This window comes from Aegilops tauschii, chromosome 4 (genome assembly GCF_002575655.3).
Source record: "Aegilops tauschii subsp. strangulata cultivar AL8/78 chromosome 4, Aet v6.0, whole genome shotgun sequence".
In the NCBI taxonomy this organism is placed as follows: domain Eukaryota; kingdom Viridiplantae; phylum Streptophyta; class Magnoliopsida; order Poales; family Poaceae; genus Aegilops; species Aegilops tauschii.
In genome coordinates, this window is record NC_053038.3 from 213,448,111 (window position 1) to 213,460,390 (window position 12,280).

Genomic DNA, 12,280 nt, shown 5'->3' on the forward strand with positions numbered 1-12,280 from the left:
CAGATCTTCAGCAATTCAAACAAAACTTTTAATTGCCATTGATTAAAACTTATCCTGGTTTCATACCACAGTATAAATTCAAGCAAACTGTATACTTTGTCTGAGTCGATCAGCAAAACATGGACCAATGAATGGCTACTTCATAAATAGAAGACTGCGATTAACATGCTCACAAACATAATCCTCTATGGAGATCAAAAGAGTAATATGGTGAGTGAGTGTACAATTCTGAAGATATTTGAAAAAGGCGAAAAGAGATCACATCTATTTTGCTAGCCTACATCCATTGTTGTCCATCAAGTACAATTGTTCTTTTTTCAATGAAAGTGCGGTAGTTTTTGGAATAGAGGTTGCTAGATGATACATTTGTTGAAAACATAAACAAGAAAAACACGTACTAAATATTGCACTTCTCATATAACTCATACGAAACCTCTCCCGATTGGAAAATATTTCTTGTCAAATCCCTCATTAGGATCGTAAAGCACAACCTGCAAATGTATATATGAGATTAATTTAGGAGGACTTAACATCATTACTAATCTTAAGTGAATGCATCAAATACTTGATAGGCATGCAGCCACAAGTCATGATACATAGATGTACACATTATAAATAAAACAGACATCGCTCCAGCTATCCCATAGAACTTACCTATTTTTTAAATGAGGAGAACATATATAGAAAGTACTTCCATCAACGTTATCTTGAGCTGAGGCTTATGTACAAACAATTACATGTAGTCGTCATAGCTGGGTGTGTAACTTTGGCTGCCTGTAAACAACATAAAGAGAAGTACGCACAATTCCACAAAAGTGTATTTATCCAAATAGCAGATCAAAATGAGCCATAGGCTCATGTATCATCATAAAAACTATTACTATTGACTGTGTAGGTTGGGGGAAGATGAACATGTGTTCTGCAGTTTCGAATTGCTGCAAAAACAAAAACTAATCTGAAATTGTAGTCAATTAGGTGTGGATGAAAAACGACCGACCGCTTCCTCCCGGTGAATCCAAACAACTTTGATGCAAACAATTGAATCTGGCACATGACAATATAACATGGGTCCCTTTTTGTTGGCATCCACATGATAAAGAAAAAAGGAAATTGCATAAATTTGTGGTCTTGAGGATCAGTGTAGCACCATCCTGCGAAGCAGACGACTCTAGCAGGAATCTTTATGTCAAAATCGGGAGGGGCATGAGAATCAGAGAACAGGTCGTCAGAGATTACAACCTGTGCTCCTCCTCGCTCCAGGGCATGCCCTTGCGGAGCTCGTCGCGCCACGGCCACGGTCACAGCCTGCCGTAGAGATTCGCGATGGTGGCGGCATTGTCGTCGTCCCACGAGTTAGACCTGGACGTGGGCGAGGCAGGCCGTCGGAGGAGGAGCAAGCAGCCCACGGCGGCGAGATCCATGACGCGGCCATGAAGGCACCTGCAGAGAGGAACGACACGCAGTTCAGAGAAGAGAGAGAGAGAGGAAAGAGGAGAAAGGAGAGAGGGAGGCACGGCGGTGGGGTCCTGCTGTCTGCTCCCGGCGAGGTCAGGAAGCGCTCGGCGGCGGCGGCGGCGGAGTAGGAGGGGCGAGGGAGGAGGAGGGGCTAGGAACCCTAGCCAGGGTGAGGGAATCGTGGGTCGCTCGAGGGCACTCTGAAGGCCTCGCTCGCTAGTGCGTGCGTGCGGTTCGTGGATTTTTTTTTTTGGTGTTTTTTTTTGTAGATTTTTTTCGTTTGATTTTCTGGCGTGGGAGGGGACTACCTAGATGCAGTACGTGGTTTTTGTTGGTTCGCGGGTCCGGGGGAGGGGGGATCGCTGGGACGTGGGAGGTGGGAGCGAGGACGAAAATAAAACGGTGTTGATGGGACGAAATTTAACCGCAGAGACTACCAACTGAGATATTAGGATTAGAGATTAAATCCTCTATCTGCTTCTCTTTGTATTCTCTCTGTAATTCTGTCCTTATACTGTTTAATTCCGTTTAATATCCTCCTTATTCTCTGTGGACATACATGGGCGTGGATGCGTACAGTATGAGCCGGTCCCGAGACCTCCTATACGGCGCTTTAAGCGCCCGTTCAGGGCACTAGCGCTCGCAGCCGCACCTGATGGGCCGGCCCAAAACAGCGAGGTGCAGCGAAAAATGAATTTATTGCGCGTAAAACCCTCGAAAAAAGATGCTCCCGGCAGGAATTGAGCGTTGTTTAGCTGATACACAGGTCGCATCCCCACTACACCACCTACGCACATGTTTAATAATTCAGCGCGAGATGTTTAAGAACAAAATGTAGCGCGCTATTTACTGCACCTACATACTAGGAAAACGTGAACTTTTTTGAAAAAGATGTGAACGAAATTTGAAAGTTCACAGATATAAGAAAATCACGCATTAGAAAGCGTTCACCGATTTTGAAAAAGAGTTCACTGATGTTGAAAAAAAGTTCATCGATTTTCAAAAAGGTTCACAAATTTTAAAAAAGTTCATCGATTTTGAAAAAAGGTTCATAGATTCTAAAAAAAAGTTCACAAATTTGAAAAATGTTCATCGACATTGGAAAAAGTTCACTGATTTTCAAAAAGAGTTCACAAATTCGGGAAAAAGTTCATCAATTTTGAAAAGTTCATCGATTTTTAAAAAAAGTTCATCAATTCTCGAAAAAGTTCACAAAGTTGGAAAGAACAGTTCATCTATTTTTAAAAACAAAAATCAACGACTTGAAAAAGGTTCACGGATATATAATAGAGGAAAAAGGAAGAGAAAGGGAAAAAATAGAACAGCACCAGAGGCGTGAAAGGAAAAAGTTATCATTAGTGGCGTTGTGGCCTGGTGGCTATTGCATGTTATCTGCTTCAGTGAGATCGCGGGTTCGAATCAGCGCGAACGCACGTCTTGTTCACATTTTTGTGCAGCTTTAGCTCTTATCTCATTATTTCTCTTCTATGATCACACGATTTTCCGTCCTTTGTCTCCTTAATTCCACAATTTTCTCCTGGTCTCTTTCTAGGCCGCTTATTGTTATCAACTCGTAGACGTATATAAGTTGATGGTATTTTTACGTAAAAGAGCGATGTGGAACAATCTGATATTTTCGGCTCCCGGGCTACACAATTTGGCCCACCACGTGAGTGGGTTAAGGCCCATGCGACCGACAGGTAAGACGGGAAAAGAATAAAAATATAATTGCGTACAAAAATCTGGTACCTGGACGGAGGGACGAAAATTACTTATGACCAGACAAAAATCAGGGGAGGAAGCGATATCCATTTTTCATTTGAACATCAGTACAAACGCAAACGCTTATACATATACGCATACACTCACTCTTATATATAGATTAAACCCATGTCAACATTCTGTCAATGACAGATGGGGCCTAGCGGTCAGGTTTGACCTAGACTAGCTGGGTTGACTGATGATGTCATGCTGATACAATAATCTAATTTTTGAATTATTTTAAATAATAATAATTTCAGAAATTTTTAAAACTTTGATTAATCATATAAATTAATCAGTAAGTTAAATGAAAATAATTTATATATGAAAGTTGCTCAGAAAAATATAACGAATCCAAATATGCAATCTGTTCATCGGTCACATGTCTCTAACATGATGAACATGGATCCTTCCCCTCTGATTCATCTGTCCGAAAAATGTCAAACGCCCTCTCTGTCTGTATCGTGTAATACTACGTTAGGTCACCCCTAGCATTGCATATTGCCATGTCATGCATCGTGATGCATCTGTTTGCTTTATGTTTATTCTTTCTTTCCCCTATTCTCTTGGTAGACACCGAGACTGACACTGCTCCAGACTACGACTACACCCCTGGCGTTCAACCACTCTCAGTAGAGCTTCCAGGCAAGCAAACCCCCTTGATTATTTCGATATTGCCCATTTCCTTCTCTCTTATGCTTGCATTAGAATTACTACTACTTTTGTATGATCCTATTCTGATGCATAGCCTGATTTTATAACTTGCTATTCTTACCTACCTGCTTATCCTATATGCTTAGTATAGGTTGGTTAGTGATCCACCAGTGACCCCTCACTTTGTCCCTGTTGCACCCGCTTTATGACCGATGACTCGATCAACGTGATCGATGTCCATATCCCGACACATCACATCACACCCCCTTAGTTGTACGACTCTGCAGAGTTACTATCGAGTGCCGAGGGGATACCTCGTATAGCACTTCTGATGAGATCTCTGTAGTGTAGCTAATCGGTCATGGTCTACAGAGGGTGATTCCTCCTTCACCACTCCCAATAATGACTCTGTCGTGCAACACATCAAGAGTAACCCTCAAGGGTATTCCTCGAAGTTCACCTTGACGATTACATCAAGTGGAATCCATTGAGGATGATTCCTCGGATTCTCCCAAGACACTAACTATTTGGATATGTGATCCGAGTAGGCCTCTGGCCTTTTTGCGCTGACCACGACGCGGGAATAAGTATGGGCACTTTGCATCGTACGATTCTTCCAAAAGCTCACTCACGTCAGCAGTGTAGCGGCACGCGCCCGGGTGGTCCATGTAAGGACCTGCTTTGTATAAAGAGGTAGCCAGGAATGATCCTAACCGTCCTCGCAATGCGCGGGATTGCAAAGGACGATTGGCCCATGAACCCTTCGCATTTAGGACGTAGACCGGTGTGCTGGCCTGTCTGTTGAGCCTAGTTAGGGGTACGGCGTATCGATCAGTCGAGGCCGGGCATGACCCAGGAAAGTGTGTTCAGTGATACGTCTCCAACGTATCTATAATTTTTGATTGTTCCATGCTATTATATTATCTGTTTTGGATGTTTAATGGGCTTTATTATACACTTTTATATTATTTTTGGGACTAACCTACTAACCCAAGGCCCAGTGCAAATTGCTGTTTTTTTGCCTATTTCAGTGTTTCGCAGAAAAGGAATATCAAACGGAGTTCACATGGAATGAAACCTTCGGGAGAGTTATTTTTGGAACAAACGTGATCCAGAGGACTTGGAGTGGACGTCAAGAAATCAATGAGGAGGCCACGAGGCAGGGAGGCGCGCCTGCCCCCCTAGGCGCGCCCCCATCCTCGTGGGCCCCTCGCAGCTCCACCGACCTACTTCTTCCTCCTATATATATATCCATATAACCCGAAACCAACCAGGAGCACCACGAAACCCTATTTCCACCTCCGCAACCCTCTGTACCCGTGAGATCCCATCTTCGGGCCTTTTTCGGTGCACCGCCGGAGGGGGAATCGATCACGGAGGGCTTCTACATCAACACCATAGCCTCTCCGATGATGTGTGAGTAGTTTACCACAGACCTTCGGGTCCATAGTTATTAGCTAGATGGCTTCTTCTCTCTCTTTGGATCTCAATACAAAGTTCTCCTCGATCTTCTTGGAGATCTATTCGATGTAACTCTTTTTGCGGTGTGTTTGTCGAGATCCGATGAATTGTGGGTTTATGATCAAGATTATCTATGAACAATATTTGAATCTTCTCTGAATTCTTTTATGTATGATTGGTTATCTTTGCAAGTCTCTTCGAATTATCAGTTTGGTTTGGCCTACTAGATTGATCTTTCTTGCAATGGGAGAAGTGCTTAGCTTTGGGTTCAATCTTGCGTTGCTCGATCCCAGTGACAGAAGGGGAAACGACATGTATTGTATTGTTGCCATCGAGGATAAAAAGATGGGGTTTATATCATATTGCTTGAGTTTATCCCTCTACATCATGTCATCTTGCCTAATGTGTTACTCTGTTCTTATGAACTTAATACTCTAGATGCATGTTGGATAGCGGTCGATGTGTGGAGTAATAGTAGTAGATGCAGGCAGGAGTCGGTCTACTTGCCGCGGACGTGATGCCTATATACATGGTCATGCCTAGATATTCTCATAATTATGCACTTTTCTATAAATTGCTCGACAGTAATTTGTTCACCCACAGTAATACTTATGCTATCTTGAGAGAAGCCACTAGTGAAACCTATGGCCCCCGGGTCTATTTTCCATCATATAAGTTTCCAATCTATTTTTACTTTGCGATCTTTACTTTCAATCTTTATCATCAAAATACCAAAAATATTATCTTCTCTATCATATCTCACTTTTGCAAGTGGCCGTGAAGGGATTGACAACCCTTTTATCGTGTTGGTTGCAAGGTTCTTATTTGTTTGTGTAGGTACGAGGGACTTGCGTGTGGCCTCCTATTGGATTGATACCTTGGTTCTCAAAAACCGAGGGAAATACTTACGTTACTTTGCTGCATCACCCTTTCCTCTTCAAGGGAAAACCAATGCATGCTCAAGAGGTAGCATTCAGTTGGAGTTAATCGAGCGTGTTCGGTATGTTTGTGCACCCCTGCAGGGAAGTTAATTTATTTGAATAGTCGTGTCCATGGTAACGGACGCTCGGAGTTGTATCATGATCTATACAACTAGAACAGGATAATGGTGATGTGAAATGGATATGATGGCTCCGGGATTGCTTTCTCGCAGGGAGTCGAGAAAGGATCTTTTGGTGTTACTACAACATGCTTACTACTAATATTATGCTAATCTGCACTCTTCTAATCCCGCAAGGTGCTTCAAGATGCTAGTCTTTGATAGGCTAGGCTTTCCCTTCTCTTCTGGCATTCTGTAGTTCATGCCAAAGGTAGAGCCCCATTTCTTTGATACCGATGCATACATAGTTCTGGCGTATGTCTTGCGAGTACTTTGGATGAGTACTCACGGTTGCTTTGCTACTTCTTTTCCCCTATACCTGATTGTTGCGATCAGATGACGGATCCCAGGAGCCAAATGCCACCACCGACGACTACTACTACCCTGAGGGTGCCTACTACGTGGAGGCCACCGACGACCAGGAGTAGTTAGGAGGCTCCCAGGCAGGAGGCCTTGCCTTTTCGATCCATGGTGGTTTATGCTAGCTTCTTAAGGCAGACTTATTTAATTATATATGTACTCACATATTGCTGCTTCCGTTGACTCGTTTGTATTTGAGCTTATGTATTCGATCCCTCGAGGCCCCTGTCTTGTAATATGAAGCTTGTGTGACTTTAATTTGTGTCTAGAGTTGTGTTGTGATATCTTCCCTTGAGTCTCTCATATTGATCATGCACATTTGCATGTATGATTAGTGCACGATTAAGTCGGGGCATAGGGCTCACCCAGAGCCTAAGCTCACCTTCCCGCCTCGCCCATCAGATCCCGCCATGGAGGATCTCACCAAGGATAATCCCTTAGATCCCAGCATCCCGTGGGCTGCCCTCTCGCTTCGGCCAGCAGCACTGCCGCATTTGAGCAAAACCCACATGTGTTTCAGAGGGGACCCATTGCTCTAGAATCATAGATCGGTGGCTCCGGAGGACATGCCAGGGCTGCGTTTGAGGTGGTGGGCAGCAAGGGCAAATCAGATCGAGGAAGCATCGCGTCGATTGAAGACAAGTTCGAAGGAGCTGCGACTGGCGAAGCACAAGGCAGAGGCGCAAGTCGATCTCACGGGATATATGCTGAGGGATGTCAGCATCTAGTAGCGTTGCATTGATTTCGAGTTGGGGCTAATGGCAGATATCTATTCTCAAAGTCAATTGCGGAGGAAAGAACACGCATGCCTATGGGATGGGATGAGCAACCAGTGCAACTGTTCAAATGGTCGGTAGGAGAAGCCAAATCGCGGAACCATCTGCAGCAGCAGCATTGGGAATGCATCGTAGGTGAGGTGAGCAGCCCTCCTTCCCTGCTAGCGATGCAGTGACCTACTATAACACCCCCGATATTTAAGCTACTGTAATCCCCTGCTAATGATGCCATGTCACCATTATTACTGTTGCTAATCTCACTTTGATTCAAACACTAGTCAAATTCAGATTTAAAATAAAGTCAAACAATTAAAGTTTTCAAGTGTCAAAACTAAAATGTTCTAAATGTGATAATTCATAGATAATTATGGTGGAGAAACCACATTATTATAAAATGTTTAAATGCACTAAAATATTTAAAACAGTGGCTAAAACAAATATTTAAATGTCTTTTAACTAATGAAAGTATGCAAAGTATTTCATTATTGCACCAAACTTTTTGTGGTAGTGGACTAAAGTGTAACAAACTTAGGAGTTGAATATATATCTATTATATATAAAAAGTACTTGACGGGTTAACCAGAAAAAGAAATTAATCTAGAAATTACCACAAAAATTAGAAACATCAAACCGTTAATGTAATAGAGAAAATTATATAGCCATTAGATTAGATTTAACTCAAAATTTACCCACCATTGCCATTATAATGGACCACACCGTCCTTTCTTCACGTAACTTTTTTCCTCTAAAAATTCCACCACGCAAGACCGTCCTTTCCTCCCCTAACTTTTTGCCTCTAAAAAAAGCCGCCACGCATCAATATAGGCTTCCAGCCTTCCTACAATTTAGGGATGCAAAGAAAGAAAAGACCCAAGAAGAAGGCACATGTCGCCTCCGCCGAGTTCGAGGTGGACGGCTCGCACAACGCAGCATGACCAGGTAGGTAGGTTGATTACTTATCTTGAACATCCAAGCCATACATGCCCTTTTATTTTTTTCCATATCCTATGAAGACACTAATCTCACGATCAATTTTACCATCGATGTCATGTTCTTCACACCAATCTTACAATCAATCTCACGGTCCCAAAAACAAAACTCACAATAGGTTGGACTCATATCCATGACAAGCAACCTCCAGCTTTTTAACTTGCCATCCTTACGGCTGATGTAGCTATTATTACGGACATGCTAAACTAATTACTTATTAAATTTGTTGAATCTGAACGAGGGCAGAGGGGCCTCTGCCGTTGCAAGTCCCTGGTATAGAAAAAAGTGGAGGGGGCATAAATAAATTTATATCTTTTTACTAACAAGTTGTACCTTAATGCACATTATATTGGTTTAGCCATACACATGCAGAGACAGGATAAGAAACAAGAAAAAGATACAGTATATGAGAAAGATAGGAAAAGGGAGAAGGGGGGACCTCTAGGTGGAAGAATGAGTCACCGAATTCAGGCTGACACTGTCGGGGATGAAGACGACCTACCAGGATGCCTTGCTCGGGGACAACCACGATGCGAGGAAAAACAACGCCGCCAGCATCCTCACAATCGATGTGGATCCAAGCTGGCTCCGGGAGACGAGACCCACGCCCACATCGCCTCCAAGGACGCTAACGATGACGACACAATCAAGATCTGCAAGCTCGCATCCTCCATGGCGCAACTTCTCATCGAGCCCTACTACCCCTCCGTCGCTGTTGACCGGCCTGAGAGATCAAGGAGGCGTACAGCAAGCCAAACTAGGCTCACCCCATGGTCGCACCAATGAGCCAAGCTGCAGCGATGCGTGCAGGTGAGGATGAGCATGGTCACAACAAGGAATCAAGAGGGGAATTGAGGTGTTGTTGGGAATATTGAGCTCGAGTGGAAGCAATTTTGGTGGAGCGAGGGGATGGAAGGACATGAAAAGGGGATTAGTCAAGAGCTACGTTTTTGTTTTAGAATAGTCAAGAGCTACGTGTGAGTGAGCTTCAAAAAAACGATCCTGTGCGGTTTCCACCAGAAAAATGTGTGCAGTCGGTACATCTCCGTGATCCTGCTCGGCTTCCACCAGAAGAAAAAAACCATTGGTTTGAAGACAACTCAAAAATTCCTACTAATCAGACTGTGTACAGGTGGAGTTCACATACGTGTGCTCGGCCTAAATTATATACTCCTATAATGCATATTACATCACCCTAGAAAAAAAACTCGAACCGGTAACTATCATTGTTATTTGGACTATGCATATGAAAGTATCATTTCATGTCACCATCACAAACTATCAACACAGTCGTGCAGACGTATCTGGCAAACCCATGGCTACAGCGAGGCGCCCCCAAAGTATCTCTGCTCCTAATGTCTCAGTTGGTAGTCTCCGTTCCAGGTTTATTTTCGTCCCACCTCACACGGTTTTTTTTACATATTTTGGTACCTCCTCCCACCTCACGCTGACCCGCCACTAGCCGAAAAAACCACGTACCGAGTCCTCCACCAGCCCCCGCGCTCTTCAGGACGTAGAAAAAATCTACGACGATTAACCAGCGATAAAAAAACCTACGAAAAATAACCAGGGAAAAAAAACCCCGGACGTACGAGCGAAGTCGCATGCCCTCCAGCGAGAACGACTCGCACGCTAGACTCCCTGCCCTCGTTCGTCGCCGCCTTCATCCCTTCGCCTCCGCCGCCCTTCATCCCTTCGCCGCCGCACTCGGTCTCACATCAAAGGCGCCCCACTCGCGGGAGAGGATGAGCTGATCTCCATGGCCAGATGAGGGAGGAATACGGGTGACGGGATGGATTTGGATCTCAAGGCGGGGAGGCCAACGTAGCCGCCCCTAGCGCGTCGAGCGAAAGCGAAGGATTTGGATCTCATGGATTTGGCTGCGTCGACCAGCAGAGGACCGCCGCCGGCTCAGCTCCTCCACCACGAAGCAACCTCCTTCCACCCCATAGCCGCCGCCCAAAACCCTAGCAATCGAGCCCCACCCATGGCGCCCTAGGTCAGATCCCCTTCCTTCTTCTTCCTCCTCTGGTTTTCTTCCTTGTTCCTGTGATGCGTGAGTGAGTGAGTGATGTGCAGGCGGCTTCTTCTTCCTCTGACCCTGCGTGTCTCTCTCTTCACTTGTCTCTAGGTGGTACAGCGGCCAGAGGAGAGGAGAGGAGGTGGAGCAGCCATCGCCTGGACGTGAGGTGAGCTTCCCCCATCCAATCTTATCTACCCCCACCACCAGGTGGCTCACAATATCTATCACCTGCAGCAGCATCTTGTGCATGCATCCATTGAGGACGTGAGGTGCACACCACATTTTGATTCAGTTTTTCCCTTCTTTATTATGATTATGCCAAGGACATCTTATGCCTTACAGTAGTATTCAGATTCTCAAGTTTGTTTATTTATTTTTAGTGCAATACTGCTCTCTTGTCTGCAGGAGATTGGAGGAAAAAATATCAGAAATCGGAAACATGACTTTTTGGATCAGTTCTGGATCATTTTCTTTTTTGGTTCAGTTTATATAAGTGGTTGTTGTTTTATGTTGCTGCTAGCCATCAGAAAACGAGTTCACAGTAGGTTTCCATCCTTACAATTCATTTTGTGTTGCTCTGAACTGAAAAAATAGAGGGGATATTGTTGTGCCTAGCGTGAAGTTCACAGTAGGTTTGGCATCAATCGAGCAAACTTTGTTACAGTTTTTAGTGGATGTTGTATGTATTACATTTTTGCTTTTTCTAAAACCACATGTATCCAATAATCTGATTGCTTTTCTTTGTATGAGCACCAGTTTCTGAGCTTTCCCTCCACTATTTTTTTCCTCTCTCTCTTTCTCTCTCTCTCACTCAATCTCAACTTGGCAAGCGATGGCAGCGGTGAATGGGCAGCGCGGGCGTTGAGCAGGATCATGGGGGAGCAGGGGAGGCCAGAGGCTGCTCACCATATACATCGCCATCCATAGCCGCCCTCGTCCGCCAAGAAGCTGAGGAGGGAGGCTGACCTCCAGTGACCACTCTGCACCGCTCTGGACGACACCCTCCCCCACCAGGTTCATCCTCCTAATTCGTTTTAATCATCCCAAATTTTTTTGTCTTACCACAGTTAAGAAATATGATTCATGTTTGCTATTGCATTTGGAGCTCCATCCTTACAACTTATGGATAATATGAATACATCAAGGTGTTTTGGTTCTCCCCATTCCGTATGTTCGCAATGGAGTGTATATATTGTTGATTTATGTCATGGTGATTGAATTTGATTGCAGAGAGAAAGTGCAAAAGCTATGGGCAATCCTATATGACTGGCGCCATCAGTAAGGATTTATTTAAAGCTAGCTTACTTTTGGGTCTAAGCCAAGTTTATTTCTTTCGCAGATTTATTCACCTTATTGGGACGGTGGGGTTAATATATATACATCAACTTTGAGCATCAGCAACGCATGAAGCTTGCTTCTGAGGCTGCAACATACTTTGCAATCCCCCTGTGAAACATACTTTTGTCACTATGCACATATGGTTATTCGAACAGATTGATTTCGATTAGACTATCTTTTTCCTAATTACTTGTTATATGATGTTCTTTACTATTCAGAGGTTGTTGAAGGGAGATGGGGCTCTTCAGGCCCCTTTGGTGCAAAAGCACAAGCAACAACATCTACAGCTGACCACTTATAGCCTAGGATGTCCTGCAGATTTGATCTATTTTGGATAGAGTACATGGAATCAAACCACAGGTA

At 44.1% G+C, this 12,280-nt stretch overlaps 1 protein-coding gene across 23 annotated transcripts in view; it reads left to right on the plus strand.

Annotated features, from left to right (window-relative positions):
* Window positions 1-10,008: 10,008 nt before the first annotated feature.
* Window positions 10,009-12,280, plus strand: part of LOC120970847 (uncharacterized) — a 58,897-nt gene continuing 56,625 nt past the window's right edge. For 4 of the 23 annotated variants that reach the window (XR_012181828.1, XR_012181833.1, XR_012181836.1 and 1 more), the window contains exons 1-4: window positions 10,137-10,555; window positions 10,688-10,745; window positions 11,419-11,593; window positions 11,810-12,277. The gene's annotated coding sequence lies outside the window, so the exon portion shown is untranslated. Of the gene's footprint in view, window positions 10,556-10,687; window positions 10,746-10,813; window positions 10,849-11,409; window positions 11,594-11,809; window positions 12,278-12,280 lie in introns of all 23 variants that reach the window. The other 19 variants (XM_073496490.1, XM_073496491.1, XM_073496489.1 and 16 more) reach the window with 15 other exon arrangements.